The sequence below is a fragment of the Balaenoptera borealis genome (assembly GCF_965194805.1).
Source record: "Balaenoptera borealis genome assembly, chromosome: 11".
Classification (NCBI taxonomy): domain Eukaryota; kingdom Metazoa; phylum Chordata; class Mammalia; order Artiodactyla; family Balaenopteridae; genus Balaenoptera; species Balaenoptera borealis.
The window spans coordinates 66362152-66380319 of record NC_138868.1 but is presented as its reverse complement, the minus strand read 5'-3'; the positions used below and the strand labels follow the sequence as shown (position 1 = coordinate 66380319).

At 38.3% G+C, this 18168-nt stretch overlaps 1 long non-coding RNA gene across 2 annotated transcripts in view; it reads right to left on the bottom strand.

Annotated features, from left to right (window-relative positions):
• Nucleotides 1–18168, bottom strand: part of LOC309605137 — a 394782-nt gene that overhangs the window by 344999 nt on the left and 31615 nt on the right. The window contains exon 2 of one of the 2 annotated variants that reach the window (XR_014231242.1): nucleotides 13770–13900. The exons of the other annotated variant lie outside the window; for it this stretch is intronic. This is a non-coding gene — a long non-coding RNA (uncharacterized lncRNA). The remainder of the gene's footprint in view (nucleotides 1–13769; nucleotides 13901–18168) is intronic. 2 annotated transcript variants of the gene reach the window in all.

The following is an 18168-nucleotide window of genomic DNA, read 5'->3' as shown; positions in this document are numbered from 1 at the left end:
ATGGGTAAACATAATTTGGAAATTTTAAGCTATCAGCTCTAGGAAATGCTGCTTTAAGCTTGAGAGTTAATTTTACTACAAGAAGAAGAAAAAGAAGGAGGGGGAAGAGGGGGAAGAGGAAGAAGAGAAGGAGGAAGAAGAGAAGACGTATTCCACATACTAGGAAGTAAGCTTCTGAAAGTCATTACTTCAAGAGGTGGTATAGACTGAAAAATGGCTTCAGAAACAGTCTAAATTAGTACATGGAGTTGAATCCATGCCAACCAGTAATGAGACAAAATTTATGATATCCCAGTGTCACCAGTCATTGAATCACTCAGTTTTTTGTTTTGTTTTAAGCTGGGCATTAACACATTAATATCCAATGTACTAATAATAATTCAGTAGTAACAGCACTTCTGGGTGCTCATAGAAACAAATATAATGTATTGAAATTTGAATTTTCTGTCAGCTCATGTTTTATTTATTTATTCAGTCAGTGAAGGGGGACAATCAATTTCGTAGCATAAAATACAGCGGTGCCAAAAAAATCTAGGAAAGCAGCTCTCAAAATTGTTTATTATGTAAATTGTTCTGAATACGTAGTGGATGTAGTCTCTCTGCTAGGCACTTCACACATAGTATAATGTTCACTCTTCTCCCCAACCTGGACCTGCAACGTGTATGACCCTGAGCTGTTCCTAGAGGCTTGTAGGGCCAAGACTGATGGACACTTGACATGAAACCATCCTCCCTTTTTGGGAAAAATGTGGGTTTGATCAACTGTCATTAGTGGGAGTAATCTAGGGTACAGTATCAAAAAAGCCATCACCCCAAAATTACTTAGATAATTAACAAGGAAAGAAAATCATGTCCATGAATTATCAACTGGGCAGACTTTAGTCCCCACTCCCTAACTTAAGATAAGAAGAATATCATCTCAATACACCTTTGAAAAAAAATAAAGAATTCTCACCAGAGGAAGGCCAAGAAACAAACATAAGAGATATCTGAAAAGATTCCTTTGATGATATACATCTCTTGAAATTCCAAATTTTACACTGTTCTGTAAAAAGAACAAATCAGTTAGCTAACTAGTCTGGCAAAAGAAAGAGTCCCTTCTGATCATTGACCAAGACTCTCTGAAAAATGTTATTGGTTCTATTTTACAGATGAAGAAACCGAGGCTCAAAAAGGTCAAATCATCAGTTCAAAATCCAAAGTTGACCTTCTTTATTTACCTCCTTCACTTTCTAAGCCCTTTTTACTTCTTCCTATCTACCTCAAATGCCTTTCTTTTTCTGCTCGCTGCTAGAATTTCAAAATCTGGGATCAGAGAAGACCCCAGTGGGCTGCATTCTCAAGAAACAATGACACACATCACTCCAGCTTTTCCCCAGGCCCTTTATTTGCTTCCTAAGAGATTCAGACAGAATTTTGCTTTTTAATCTTTATACCAGGATTTGCATTTCAAAACGAAGTTTGAGATATTGATTGATTTTTGATGAAAGAAGGAATCCTTCATGGTGAGATTATGAACTTCAGGGAGAGAGAAATGTCAGTGAGGGCTTTCCTGGTATCCTTGAAATCACACCACCACAGCATCAGCCTACACAAAGGGATGGCCTTGCTCTGATTCTTCCAATCCAGGCACCAGAAATCTGCTAGGCAAAGACGGTCTTTCTTGAGTAGGGCCCACGAATCAAGAAATTTAATCCCTCCCGCAAAAAAAAGCTTTCAAAAAATATAGGGGGGCTTCCCTGGTGGCGCAGTGGTTGAGAGTCTGCCTGCCAATGCAGGGCACACGGGTTCGAGCCCTGGTCTGGGAAGATCCCGCGTGCTGCGGAGCGACTGGGCCCGTGAGCCACAGTTGCTGAGCCTGCGCGTCTGGAGCCTGTGCTCCGCTACAGGAGAGGCCGCGATGGTGGGAGGCCCGCGCACCGCGATGAAGAGTGGCCCCCGCTTGTCGCAACTGGAGAAAGCCCTCGTACAGAGGCGAAGACCCAACACAGCCATAAATAAATAAAAAATTAAAAAAATATATATATAGGGCATGAGGGAGGTGATTTCAGACACCTAATCCGACCACAGTGTTTAAAAAATGGGAAAATCCACAAGCATCCGTGTTCTAATCTGCTCAGAGGTGAGTCATCCACTCTTTCAGCCTTTTCTGTCATTCACTCAGCCTGTGATTCTCCTCTTATTAAAACATCTGGTTACTCCTACAGATGTTTCCAGACTGACTAGTGTACCCTTTCTTCACAGCCAGCTGGATCCCCATCTTGTAAAAGAGTCTGATCTCTTTCAGCTGGTGCTCAGGAGCAACTCAACACAGGACTAGCATAGGGATAATTTGAACTAATCAGAGGTCTGCAAAGGAAACAGCTATGTACCAAAATTTGTGCTACAATCCAGTCAAAGAAAGACAGGGACATGAATAGAGGGGCTACTTGCCAGAAAGCTCTGATCCTGCCCTGCTTTTCCCAGAGCTATTTGGCAAACAAGCAAGCACTTGAGTGTAATTTCTTCATTGGTACTTGTCTCCTTTTATTCCCCAGTGATGCAACTCGCTTACTTACCTAAGTCTCAACAACCCACTTAAGCAAGCAGAAATGGGAATTTCCATGGAACATATTTCTAGAGAACTTCTGATGTTGGTCATTGAACTGGAAGCAGCTGTGTTATCTAATGTACACAAAATGCTAATTAACCCCTTTTGCTACCATCACTCTTCCACTCCAATATTTTAATGTTCAACCAGAGAGACTAAATTTAGAATATGCCTCTTTTCTGGGAGCTCTAAGTACATCTAAAGAGCTAAATCTGAGAAATAAAATCAGAAACTGAGACGTGACCTGGAAACGGGATTTTTCTGGGGCTCCTCATTAGATGTCTTGGCTCAGGGTTCTTTCAGTTAACTCACAGCTCAACAAACTCCTATGGAAACCTACTATGAGCTGTTGAAATAGTAACATGGATACAAGGAGAAAAAGACCAGTCCCGGACTAATGTTTTTCAGTCTGATGGAGAAGATAAGTAAAATAATTTGTATCTATACACTAGATGATTCTAGAAGGCAGACACTGCCAACTGGTGTTAAAAATCATCTTCAGAGAAGAGCTCTAAGCTCCTCAGTCCATGATGCTGATGATGTGTGTTTCTTGATGTCAGCATGCTCAGTTTGTGCAGCTACATGCATTTTTCTGTATGAATTTTTTAATGTATATCTGTATTCTATATGTACTATTTTAATTCAAAAATGTTTAAAAACCCCTTCGACTAATTACATAAATTTGGCTCTAAATCCCCAGCATTGTTTCTAATAATCATCCTAATAATATTTAACATTTGACCAACTTAAATACTTTTGTCCAACAAGGAGGGATAAACACAAGTAAGCAACAACAACAATGACAACAAAAATGGCTTCTTTGATGAAACACAACAGTGTGCCAGGCACCGGACCAGGCACAGGAGATCAAAAGTCACAGTGCAGGGGAGAAGTCTCTTGGCCATCAGAGGTCTCAAACGGAGACTTAGACTGCCTGTGCTATTTTCAAGCATACAGTTCAAAGCAGGGAGGTGGGCAGAGAAAGAAGTATTTGAAGATTTGGGGGTAAAGCATGCTCTTTCTGGTTAATTGCTAACCACATGACTAGCTAGTGTCATGTGCCCTCCTGCTTCACACACTTATGCCCACTTGCAGGGCCCCAACTAGTTCTAGGCTCTTCTATTCTCAGGGTTGCCATCTCCAATTCTAATTCTCATGTCAGCATCAAGCTCTATGAGGAATCACTGAGCAACCTTTAAGATCTGCAAGCAGCAATTGTGCAGTTAACACAAATCTATAGGCCGGGCTTGGTAGTGACCACACCAATAAAACAAAAATCAACCATTCCCTTTATAGGCGGTGTGGAAAGTCCAGTGGATCTCTCATTAACCTTCTAAGTAGCCGCGGTCATACAGTCAGCACTAACCATCCTCATAAAATGAAGGAGTAAAAGTAAAAATCATAACCGATCTTTACTATTGTTTTTTTTTAAGTGGTGGACTTATTTGTATCTCAGGAAATTGTAAAATGTTTTCTCTTGCCCTTGTCTTTTTCATTTTGTCTCCATCCCGGCTTCCCTCCCCCAGCCATCGCTTCTGCTCCAATTGCCTTGTTGCTGTTTATAAAGCTGTGGCCACCCAGCCTGTGAGGTGGAAGATGGCAGTAATTTTATCTTCCCCATCTTGTATGCCCACTGCCTAAAACACTGTTCAAATATCAAGCAGTCACTCAATAAACGTGGATTAAATGAGGAAGAAAATACAAAGAGCAATCAAATTATGTGAGACTAAATATGCATGCGGACTTAAAACATAAGAATCCATTTAATCTGCTAGAAAATTCTAGCCCTCAATAAAATGTTAGAATTGGAAAGGATCTTATATATCATTTGGTCCAATATCCTTATTTAAAAAATGAGGGTCATGTGCACAGAAGTCACAGAGCCAGCCAGGGCAAAGCAGGCACAGACCTCCCTCCAGGAGTTATGTAAATTTCTTCACCTCAAAAGTAGTCTTTTCTGATTAACTTCTTATTCTCATCACTTGTACCTCTGGTATTGTCTCAGTCAGCCATCCAAAATGGTCTCAGGATTTTTCTTCTGATTTGTTTTAATTGTCAGTTAATGTGGTTTTGTTTTTTAATGAGTCACACTCTTCTCACTAACTGTAGTGACCTTTTCTCAACCTTCCACTACTTCTCTTTCGTTTTAAATGTTCTCTAAGTTGCCTAAATTTTCACCATCCTTCTCCAGTTTAAGGGGAAAAAAAATCATGCATAGTGGAAAGGGGTCTGGAAACTCTATTGTCAAAAATGATGTGAATTGATTGGGGGTGGGGTTGGCAGTGGGGGGAGGTGCAGTGTCCCAGACTGGTGAGGAAATACCAGAGCCTAGAAAATGCCAAGCCAGACGGGATAGGGCACACCTTCGAGACCTGGCGAAGAGGTCCCAAAGGACACTTTTTGCAAAGGAATAAAAATAAATGGATGAGAAAGCTCACCTGGGATATCTTTCCAAAAAAGTAAGCAATGTAAAAATAAAACAAAGCCCATAGTTGGTAAATTCATTCAAATATTCATTTATTCAACTGACATTTAGACGGCACATTCTTTTGTATCTAACCTCATACTAGATGACTGGGCTATAGTGGAAAGAAACAAACCCTTCCTCAAGGAGTCCAGGTTCAAGAGACAGAGGAATGTTAAAGGAAAGTTCTCAGATGCATTGATTTTGAGCAAAGGTCTAGGTTTATTTGAAACTTGCCACATGGGTACTAACTTCAAAGAAAGCCTGTTCAAATCTTGCTTCCACAAAGAGAATCTTTATATTGATAGAAATAAAACAAAACAAAAACACTGTCTTGATGAGATTGTTAGTCTAAGTGCTAGAAAGGAATTCTAAAAAAGGTTTATTGATCTAGTCCCAAGATTGTTTAAAGGGTTTAAATTTGTAAAACTATCATACGTATATCCATTTTTGTAGGCTAAACTCTAATTTCACTGACCTGGGAATTAATCAGATAGACTACCAATTAGTAATGAAAGATTGCTCAAAAAGTAATTATGTTTTTCCTCAGGTTTGAGGCACTTCATTTCTTTTTCAATTCCTAAAATTTATCCTCAGAAAAAGGTGAGACAATATAAAATGAACATTATAATGTATATTCTATCATGAATAAGGATAGTGACAGAAGTTTTTTGTGACTAATAAGAATTATTAGCAAACACAAAAAATAATAGTATTAAATATTCAATGTCTATTGCAACAAGTTATGAAGACACATGATCAGTCCCTACTAGGAGAACTTCAGTGGTTTTCTATCCTCTACCACACCCTAGATGGAATGTTCTATCAATTAACAAATTCTCTTCAATCTGACTCATTCACCGAATAGTCTTACCAGTATTTGACTGTCAGTAAAAAGTACTTTGTGGGCAGGGAGACCTGGTTTGAATATCTGCCCCGCCAATTAACCAGGTTTGAAGGTTAGAAAACTTATTTAAACCTTTGAACATCAGTTTCCTCATTGCTAAAATGGAAGTAGTTTCTCACTTAATAGAGTTGTTAAGGTTACATAAAATAATGCATGTGAAAGTATTCGGCACAAAGTAAACATCCAATAAATTATAATCATTTTAGTTAAATCGTCATCATCATCATCACTTTTTTTTCCAGGCAGTGTGGGTACACCCTGCCCATTGCATGGGGTAGAAATCAAAGCATTAGATTTGAATCTAAGCTCCATAACTTATTAGCTATGAGATCAAGGTAGATCATGTAATATTTCTCATTTAAATTCCCCATCTATAAAACTGGGATAAAGTAAGAACTACATCACAGAGTTGTGGTGACAAGTAATTGAAATAATACAAGGAAGTGCCCATTAATGAGTGGTTCTTCACTAAATGATATTCCCCTTACTCAGCATGTCCAGATCCGGCATTCTGGCTAATGGAGAGGCATCCCTATGCTATAAATGAATAAATTGCCATTTAATTTGTCAGTTCAGTAGTTAAGTATTTTTAGTGTGAGGTTTGTCCTCTAGAGCCTCTAGGGACTGCTCATCCCTGGAGAAGGTGATCAAATCACATTAAAGAACCTGCAGAATTGTGGACAAAATCAGTTATATTACCAATCCTTGTCCACATAAGTCCTGTCCCATGAAATCATCTGTCCTCTGGTTTAAAATGAGTATAAGCATATTAAAAAGAAATGAAAAACAGAGTACTGAGTTCCACATTGTATATCTTAGAGGGAAAAAAATGGTTGGAAAATTCCTGTGGGTAGAGTCCAGGAGACTGAGTCCAATTTGGGGTTCAGCTGGTTGCTAGGCATGAGAGTAGTTTCTCAGGAAGTCGCACCCTCTGTTGTTACACCCCAGGCTCATCCCTGGGCCCCAGGCATTGATCTCTGCTGCATGCTCCAGTCATTCTGAACTACCTGCTATTCTCTGATGATTTTGTGATTCCTCATTTCAATGCCTTTGTACCATCTAATCCCTCTAGTAGAAGTGGCTCAGTGCCCCTTTCCCTTACCTTTCTTCTGCATCTGCATATCTTTATGACTCAGCTCAAGGGTCACTTCCTCTGGAAAGACTTGCTTCTATCACACCATCAATACCCTTGTCTGTGTTTCTTTGGACTCTGTCTTGACTTTCACTACAGTCATCCAGGGAATATCTTTTTAGTCTCTGTCGTCTTTAAAGCACTGAGTGTAGATACCATGTCTATTCCCCACCCCCCACCCCCTTTTTTTACCTCAAGCCTAGCCCACAGTAAGTTCTCACTAATACTTAACTGGAGACTGACTGGTCAAAAATAGAAATAAAAATATGGTCAAAGTTCCAAGCAGAGGTAAAAATAAGCAGCTTTATCTTTAATTGGAGGGTGGAGGGCAAGTGCTGGGATTTTCCAGTATGTTATTCTTAGCAAATTTTCTGTTATCTGTTTCATTTTGGTTTTACTATGGGGCACATGTTTTTTAATCTCTAAAAGGGGAATAATAATTACCGTTCAAGATGACTGTAAGATTTGAAAAAGATAACATATGTGAATGTGCATAGTGTAGTACCTGAACCAAGGTAAGGGGTCAAGAGATGTTGTTATTCTAACCAAATTATCAGCAGTCTTTTTATAGAAAAACAACTTACACACAATAACTAGTGACTGACATAGACCTTACTGAAGGTTTTAAGGGAAAAATAGAGAAAAATGTTTACGTGTCACTCCCCACCACAAACTACAGAAAATCTACAGTGGAAGACCTCTTTTTGGCCATAATACTATTGGAGATTTCCTCTTGGACCTTTGAGTAACTACCCAGGAGTAGAATGTCTGGATTATATGATAGATGAACTTTTAAAAACATTGCCAAACAGTTTTACAAAGTGATTGTGCCATTCTACATTCCCATGAAGAGTATATGAGAGTTCCAGTTTTTCCACATCTTTGCCAACTTTTGGTTTAGTTGGTCTTTTAAAATTTTAGCCATTTTATACCTGATATCCATAATGGTCTTATATCTCTAATACAAAAAGAACTGCTTAAGTTAACATGAAAAAAACAAAAATGGTTATGAGTCTTGAATAAGCACTTAACTAAAGATGAGACAGCTAATTCATCTGCTGAGAGTAGGAGCAGGAAAATCCTAAGGAGAAAGATGAAACTTTAAATTAAGCCACGAAAGGAATGGGAACAGTTCATGACCAGTAGAACACAGAAGGATTCCATGGCAACACTGGGAGCCCTGTTGAGGCATTATTCAACAAGGCTGCACAATTTCTCCAACACTGTTCAGTCTGTTGGGAATAGCAGTGGACAATCAGGGTCCAAGTCAGAGATAATGATCATCACAAATTATTCAGCCTGGCATATCAGGGTGGGATAACTGCTGAAAGAAATAATCCCCAAATTCCAGTGACTTATCTCAAGATAGAGTTTGTTTCTCACTTGACATTGAAGTGTAGGTCAATGGATGGTCTCTGCTCCACACAGTCACTCAGGTACCCAAGATCTTTTTATCTTGTCTCTCCTGCAGGCCTTTTAAGTTCTCTTCATTCATCCAATGGATGCAGTAAAAATGCTAGGATTAGACACGGAAGGCCTTAATGAGCCAGGCCTGGAAGTACTGCTCATCACTTCCACTCAAACTTCACTGGCCAGAACTTTATCATTGGTTTTAATCTAATTGTCAGGGGAAGCGAATAAAGAAGTTGTATGTCCTGGAGATGAGGATAATAAAGCTACTGGTGACCATTTTCAGTCTCTGACACACAAGGCAAAAGTCAGGTACCAGAATATTTTTCAATATAAGATAAAAACAGAGACATGGGAATTTTTCAAGATCAGTTCATATAATGACATCTCTCATTTCTCCTGAAAGTCGGTTCATGCCCCCACCTTCTTAATTTCCTTCACACTTAGTGCCCAGTCTTCCTTTTTATCTTATTCTTGGCCTCATTCTCAGTTGTACATTAGCGTTCAGGTAACCCCATCAACTCTCAGCTCTGTGCCAAGAACTCACCTTTATGCTTGAGTTCATTCCCTTTACAGAGATCCATTCCAGCTGCCTGTGGTCTTATTTACACTTGTGCTCAGGTAGTTGGTTTCCTCTGGCCTTTTCTTTGCCTATTCAAAATCCTATTCACTCTTCAAGGCTCAGCTTAGTTCAAAGGACACTTCTCTAGAAAGCTTTTCCATAATAACCAAATATCTGGGCCGTAGACATGCTTTTTGACTCTAGATCTTTCATTTATTTATTTTAATCTTGGATTGTGAACTCAAGAACTTTGAGGACCTTTTTCATTCATTGTCAAAATGGAAATAAGAGTTGTTTTACATAATAATGGTAACTATTCAAACCTAGTATATAAAAGTGCAAAGTATCTGATGTATAATAGATACTCAAGAATACTAAATGATAACATCTATTCTGCTCAGAACTTCTTTGGCATTTTTATTTTATCAATCCTTTCACATATTTCCACATTTTCCTTTTATTGTGGGTGTCTATGCACTTGTCCTCTCTTTGTATTGAATTCTGGATCATGAGCAGATGTTTTTTCTTAAGAGTGTGTGTGTGTGTGTGTGTGTGTGTGTGTGAATTCTTAATTGTACTGAGCACATGTATTCATGGCACAGATCCAATAAATGTGTTCGCATCAGAAAAGTTCTGAGATTCTCATACCAAAAGGAGATGGTGAAAAGACTTAAGCTAATGTGTAGAAACACACAGAAATTCTTTTTTAACGAGAAAGAATCCTGTATAAGCAAGCACAAAATATATCTCAGTAAACATGGAAGTACTATATGAACTCTATCATGTTACACAAATACAAAGGATTATTATTACAAAGTAGAATAAAATTGAAGTTAAAATTTTGTGTGTTTTCCAGTTACCATTAAGAGTCCAGTTCATAACTCCTTTTTTTAAAATAGCTTTCCTTCCCAGGAAGTGAGGCAGAATGATTCCCTGTTAAGAGAAATTAAACTTGTTGGTCATTTTCCACCAAAAAATTGCTTGATAGAGCCAAATACAATACTGTAAGCATTCCTCTTTCCTAAATACTGCAGGAAAGCCCCATGGGCATCTGGTTTAAGCAAATAGAGGGAAACATGTGACCAATTATGAATGTAAGCAGGAGAGAAACTTGACGAAAGATTCAGAAATTGAGGGTCCACAGCAAAATAAGTGGTCTTTACCATGTTTTGTGTATTTCAGATACATAGATTTTTTTCCATCATACATGAAGCTGAAAAAAATAAATATACTGAACTCTTGCATTGTATGTAATGTTCATCTTTTTATAGATCTTGTTTCCAAATTCACTTTTCAGGAAGTGGATTTACAGCTTTGAAGTTGCTGCTCCTTAGGTGTTTCTAAGAAGCTAAAAGTTACCAAGTTAGCAAATGGAATTAAAATCTGGGGCTCAAATAAAGAATAAAGACAACTAAAAATATTTCATGCCCTCATTTTTTTGAAGCTTTGAAGCGATTTTTCTTACGAGTTAATGTTATGGCCCTAGTTGAAAATACTTCTATCATTGTCATTTTATTCTGTACAGCGTTAAACTAACATGGAATCTAGGTTGCTTCTGATTAAATAAAGATTGGAGGAGACAGAGCCTTTTCAGGTTTCAAGGTCTCCTGCCTACTCTAGGGACTTTGGTAGTTAAAGAAAATGCAAGGGTATCAAAAATGTTTATATAACTTAATTAAATTAAAACAGACACTTCCATAAAAGAAATTCTAGAACCAGTCATCTTGGGAAAAGATATGGCCAGCTAAATCTATCACCCTGTTTTTCTTGGTCATGTCCCAAGATTTAAGGCTCTCTGCTCATCTGCCCTTTTAGGTACTCAGTCACTCTTATCCATCCATCCATCCTTCCACCCATTCAAAATGATTCAAAAGTATGCATTCACTTAGTGTGAGTTAGGTATTTCTTTAAGGGATGCAAAACAGATATGGTTCCTATTCCCACAGTACTTTAGTAGAAGAGATAGTAATTAAAGTTACCTAAATGCCTAAGTAGTTATGTACTAAAATAAGAGCTATGGTAGAAAGATATCATATGCTATGAGAGAGAATAACAGTGAGGTCTAATTTAGTTTGGGGACTTAGAAAAAAAAAAACTTTAAGAAAAGAGCATTTAAACACATATATATGGAATCTAAAAAAAAAAAAATTGGTTCTGAAGAACCTAGGGGCAGGACAGGAATAAAGACGCAGACGTAGAGAACGGACTTGAGGACATGGGGAGGGGGAAGGGTAAGCTGGGACAAAGTGAGAGAGTGGCATGGACATATATACACTACCAACTGTAATATAGCTAGCTAGTGGGAAGCAGCCACATAGCACAGGGAGATCAGCTCGGTGCTCTGTGACCACCTAGAGGGGTGAGATAGGGAGGGTGGGAGGGAGACGCAAGAGGGAGGGGATATGGGGATATGTGTATACGTATAGCTGATTCACTTTGTTATACATCAGCAACTTACACACCATTGTAAAGCAATTATACTCCAATAAATATGTTAAAAAAAAACAAATAAATTGGGTTAATGTAATAAAGGCCAGGTGTGAGGGATTTGTTCTGTTGATGTGACTCACAGCAGAGCAGAGAGGTTACAGAATTGGCTGTAGCAGCACCTTCTTGATTCAACAGGAAGATTCCTGATCATGATGGAAGCAGCAGCATGTAGAGGTACAGTTTTTGGGGTTTTTTTTTTTACATGTGGGATATTAGTTCCCCAACCAGTGATCGAACCCATGCCCCCTGCAGTGGAAGCATGGAGCCCTAACCACTGGACTACCAGGGAAGTCCTGAGGCACAGTTCTATGCTGAAGCTTTGGGAGTCATTGTTAAAGTTCAGCCTAAAGTCTGTTACATAATTTATTCCCAGATTTCTGTAAGTCATTTAACACACATTAGTAAATTTCTTTCTCTTTGCATTAGCTACAGTGGATTCAGTACTATGCAACCAGAAAGACAAAGTATTGATTTATAAAAGGAAAACATGCCTAGGAAGAGTTGTGAAAATAGTCGAAGTCAAAATTTCCCAAACTGATCTGAAAATGTTAGTGATCTGAGAGATGTTTAAATAGGTATTTAAGAATAATGGATTTCTTTTCCATAGGACTTCTCAAAAACTTTGAAATTGTCAATTTGTGTTGTAAATCACACTGTGCATCATTTCCCCAATGCATTTCACCAGGAAATTATTCATTTCAGGGGAAACCTATTATCGGCTTGAGAAACACAGACAGAGTTTGTGAAACATTGGTCTAAGTAAAATACCCAGCAGTCTGAGCCAACAACCTTTGCTTTTGTTCCAAGTCTGTTTGTTCCAAGTAATCTGTTTTCAGACTTTTTGTTTCCATATCTCTTGTTGTCATGCTATAGTAGGCAGTTTTCTGTATAGGGATATCAATATCCAAACAGTATAAAAAGTATATACACATTTTGTAAGTTGGCAGCATTATTTATTTGGACAAAGTAATTTCATTTCAGTTTGTCTAGAGTAGTGAAAACCAGATACAAAAGGAAGCCCAGCTTATTTTATGACCCCAAAGAAATCGAAGTGAAAACATTAACATAAATATATTTTGTCTTTATTTCTCAGCTTACTTGTGGTTCCAGAAGAGTTCAATGGGGATAAGAATTTTACAAGAGACAGAAGGTACTGAGTGTTTTTGTGGTGAGATAGTATTTGAATACTACATTTGAATACTAGAGCTTGTAAATGTATAGGCTTGGGATCAGCCTTAGCTTTGCAAAATTAATGTCATTCTAGTGCAATGTCATAAACATTGTCATTTTCTAGAATAGAGGGAAAAATTAATTCAGCCTAAAGTGATAAGGAAAGACCTCCTCACAGAAGATGTGATGTTTAATACCTAGAAGGCTTGTTAGAGCTTGTGTTGTATAGGGTGATTATGGACCCTGAATGTAATTTCTGCATGTCTAATGGATTCTGAAAAATCACAGTCAAGGCTTACACCTTGGCCATATAGCAAGCATCATGTGAATTAAGTGATTAGAAAAGAATCATAACGTAGAATGTCATTACTATGATTAATTATTGTGAATAAACTTAATTTTTCAGCATTCCTGCTCCCCTCCATGTTTTTTTTTTTTTTTTTTTTTTTTTCTATCAGTGTCAGCTCTTGGACAGGGAAGAGTTTCCTACCTATCTCCCAGTAGTAGCTGAACTCTGCTTTGTATCAGTCCAGGAACCAGGGTCCAGGAGTTTTTCTTTCACCTTTCTCAGAGGCAGATACCCTTCTCCCAGAAGGAGAGGATTTTTTTCCCTGGGTTCCAGGGATGGGAGAATTTCCTATTTTTCCTTGGGAACAAAGAGCTTTTACATCATCACTTTCACGTAAGTAGAGAACCTTTTCCTGGGCCCTACGCATCGGAAGGGGTACTGCCCCTCCCCCAGTGGGTTAAGAATTGTGTTTTATGTGAGACATGTTTCCAAGGAAATGAGTGCAAAATTTGCAACTTTGCCCCAATGACAACCAATCACTAACTGAACACCTGCACACTAGTTTCACCAAGGGGTCTCTGTGCTGCCTTCAGCCATGCAACCAGTCTTACACGGGAACAGCTCTGGAGACCTGTGGAATAGAACTTGTGAGTTAGGGTGAACTCTCCTTGTGTCTAGGTTCTCGCAGTCATTCGAAACTGATAAGCTCTCCTACACATTGATTTTAAGTATTTGGTAGCTGATTTCCTCTTTACCTGCTTTGATGACAGCAATACTTTCCTCTAATGTTCTGTCAGGAATGAAATCATCCTTTAGATTCATCTCTTCTCAGAGCCGTATGCCATTCATTGGAATTCAGTTGGTTTACCTTGCAGTCTCAGCTCTCCTATGGTTTCAAGAAAATTTATGATTTTATAAATTACGTAACTTTTTCTCATTGTTAAGCCGGTAGTGACATTTACTTGCCACTTTCTACATCCTAAGCTGACTTGGAAATCCTCATCCACTAGTTTTAGCATCAATTGACAATTCTTGCCTGAGACTGTTACTACTACTGTGTTCACAAATTTTTCTAATTTCATCATTCTTTCTCATTTATTAATTGACATTTGAGAGCTTGTGTTTTGGGAAAAAAACAAGTGGGAAAGGGTTGTCAAGTGTCAATGAGTAACAAGGAGGACACCCACATTATGTTTCCTGAGATATATGAACTATGAAGAAAAAATAATGACTGCTGTCAGTAAGATCTAGGAATCCCGGAAACACCACTGGCTACTGGTCAGTTTCTGTTAACCTCTCTTTAATTAATTAGTTAATTAATTAATTAATTTTAAACATCTTTATTGGAGTATAATTGCTTTACAATGGTGTGTTAGTTTCTGCTTTATAACAAAGTGAATCAGCTATACGTATACATATAACTCCATATCTCCTCCCTCTTGCGTTTCCCTCCCACCCTCCCTATCCCACCCTTCTAGGTGTTCACAAAGCACCCAGCTGATCTCCCTTTGCTACGTGGCTGCTTCCCACTAGCTAGCTATATTACATTTGGTAGTGTATATATGTCCATGCCACTCTCTCACTTTGTCCCAGCTTACCCTTCCCCCTCCCTGTGTTCTCAAGTCCATTCTCTAAGTCGGCATCTTTATTCCTGTCCTGCTCCTAGGTTCTTCAGAACTATTTTTTTTTTAAATTTAGATTCCATATATATGTGTTAGCAGATGGTATTTGTTTTTCTCTTTCTGATTTACTTCACTCTGTATGACAGACTCTAAGTCTATCCACCTCACTACAAATAACTCACTTTCGTTTCTTTTTATGGCTAATATTCCATTGTATATATGTGCCACATCTTCCTTACCCATTCATCTGTCAATGGACACAGGTTGCTTCCATGTCCTGGCTATTGTAAATAGAGCTGCAATGAACATTGTGGTACATGACTCTTTTTGAATTATGGTTTTCTCAGGGTATATGCCCAGTAGTGGGATTGTTGGGTTGTATGGTAGTTCTATTTTTAGTTTTTTAAGGAACCTCCATACTGTTCTCCATAGTGGCTATATCAATTTACATTCCCACCATCAGTGCAAGAGGGTTCCCTTTTCTCCACACCCTCTCCAGCATTTATTGTTTGTAGATTTTTTGATGATGGCCATTCTGACTGGTGTGAGGTGATACCTCATTGTAGTTTTGATTTGCATTTCTCTAATGATTAGTGATGTTGAGCATCCTTTCATGTGTTTGTTGGCAATCTGTAGATCTTCTTTGGAGAAATGTCTATTTAGGTCTTCTGTCCATTTTTGGATTGGGTTGTTTGGTTTTTTGATATTGAGCTGCATGAGCTGCTTGGAAATTTTGGAGATTAATCTTTTGTCAGTTGCTTCATTTGCAAATATGTTCTCCCATTCTGAGGGTTGTCTTTTCCTCTTGTTTATGGTTTCCTTTGCTGTGCAAAAGCTTCTAAGTTTCATTAGGTCCCATTTGTTTATTTTTGTTTTTATTTCCATTTCTCTAAGAGCTGGGTCAAAAAGGATCTTGCTGTGATTTATATCATAGAGTGTTCTGCCTATGTTTTCCTCTAAGAGTTTGATAGTGTCTGGCCTTACATTTAGGTCTTTAATCACTTTGAGTTTATTTTTGTGTATGGTGTTAGGGAGTGTTCTAATTTCGTTCTTTTACATGTAGCTGTTCCGATTCCGATTTCCCAGCAGTACTTATTGAAGAGGCTGTCTTTTCTCCATTGTATATTCTTGCCTCCTTTATCAAAGATAAGGTGACCATATGTGCGTGGGTTTATCTCTGGGCTTTCTATCCTGTTCCATTGATCTATATTTCTGTTTTTGTGCCAGTACCATACTGTCTTGATTACTGTAGCTTTGAAGTATAGTCAGAAATCTGGGAGCCTGATTCCTCCAGCTCCGTTTTTCTTTCTCAAGATTGCTTTGATTATTTGGGGTCTTTTGTGTTTCCATACAAATGGTGAAATTTTTTGTTCTAGTTCTGTGAAAAATGCTACTGGTAGTTTGATAGGGATTGCATTGAATCTGTAGATTGCTTTGGGTAGTATAGTCATTTTTACAATGTTGATTCTTCCAATCCAAGAACATGGTATATCTATCTCTCCATTGTTAACCTCTCTTTAGTTTTTCATCTGAAAAATGGGGAAATAGTACCTATATAATTAAGTGATTAAAACAAAATACAGAGTGTTTTAAAAATCAGTATTATGTCTGACAGAATAATAAATCAATTAACCCTTAGTTTCCTTTCCATTTCCCCTTCCATCAAGGATCTTGATTTAGTGCAAGTGAAATATGTATAAGAGTAGCAGTGCTCTGACAAGAGATGTACAAAGGGCTATCCTAACACAGGGGAATTATTTCTTCCCAACCGGGGAGAAGATTAGAGAAAGATACACAGGGCAAATGAGCCTGCAGTGCTGGAAAGTGCATGGCCTAATCTGTCTACTTGAAATGAATGATAATAATCACAATCTAACGCTGACTTCCTCTCAATCTTCTCAAAATACTTCACTCACATTTGGAGATGGAGCTGCTATATAAGCCTTGATAATAGTTTTAAAAAGCATTAGACCCTGGAAACAAAACTTTTTTCATGAACAAACTGTTGTTGGTCCTGACTCTGGACTCTGCTGTCTATTGTTAATACAGAGAAGACCACTCTTAAGTCCACTCCAATTGTCCACTCTTAAGAAACTAATAGATGGGATCCCTGTCCCCTTTAGGTCTTTTATGCCCTGCAAAACATCTCAAAGTCTATTGCCTATCTTCCTCTTCTGTACAGTTTATTTTTTCTAGCAACATTCACTGTTGTACCAGATGCTAAAAAAGGCGTTGGGAATACAGGAGCAAGTGCAAGTGTATATCCTGCTCTGGAGGAGTGTACAGATGAGAGAGAAGTCAGAAAACTGAACAGACAGTCTTTCAGAGTGCTATGGATTCCAGGCCCTTCTTCCTCCACATTTCCATCTCTAAACAAACACCACCAGTAAAACATGAGCAAACTTCATGTTTCAGTCACATTTGATAAAGTGTATAAAATTCTTGGAACTTTAAAAAAAAATAGGACATTACAGTGAAATTATCTCTCTCTTATCTGGCACTAAGATACCCCTAGTTCTGGTTCAGGAAAAAGCTACAGAACCGGAAAAGCAAATGTGACTAATCCTGCAGAAAAAGAGACAGAACTTGGAGGCAGGAGAGAGCAAAGCTGACTGGCTCAGAATCAGTTTAGATGACAATATAAACCATTTTATATAATCTGAACCTAAGGCCAACATATTTCCTGTTCTCATAATTATATGAAGTATCTTCCCTAGTGGAGATGAGAGTATTGTTTTGGTTTTTTTAGGCACTCCTATGACTCTGCTGACTGAATCCCTAAAGAATCGACATCAATCAGCTGGATTCCTTAAGCAGTGGCTGTTAGTGTAATTTCAATGAATTCAGTGGAATTACTTCAATAATGCTTGACCCAGTCACACTCTTTTCATTCCCAGTTTGTTGACTGCACTGTACTCAAAGAGAGATGGAAATATCTTGGCACATAATTTCCTATTGGTGAGAGAGAAAGTCGGGGAGGAAGGCTCTTTCTCACTTTGAATATTCTACATCCCTCCCTCATGAAGATGAGACAACTGATCCACTATCAATGGTTTTCCTATTTTGTACGCTTGTGACCAAAGACTCACATTTACCAGATGGCCAGCCAATGGTTAGCAGTTCATTCTGTGACCACAGATTAGTTTTTCTCTCTATGCATAACAAAGGAACTTCTGCAGACACCAAACCTTGAAAACATCATGTCTTTACTGGACAAGATCATAATTAACTAGCCCAGACCCCTGAACTACATAGTTATTTTATCACCACAGCTTTGAAATCAGGAATGATGTAAGTCCCCCAATTTTCCCAAAGAAAAATAAGGTTTTGTGTCAGAGGGAAGGTACTGACACTTTAAGGGGAAGACCATGATTGAATCAGCTTTTTCAAGACTTCTTTTCAAGTAGTCTCAGAAGAAATAGGTAGGTTTCATAACCTATGCCTCCTTGGACCTAAGAGCCAAAGGGAGAAGATCATACTTATCACTTAGAATTATGTGAAGCTTGTACAAGAAGGAGAGACCAGAGTTATA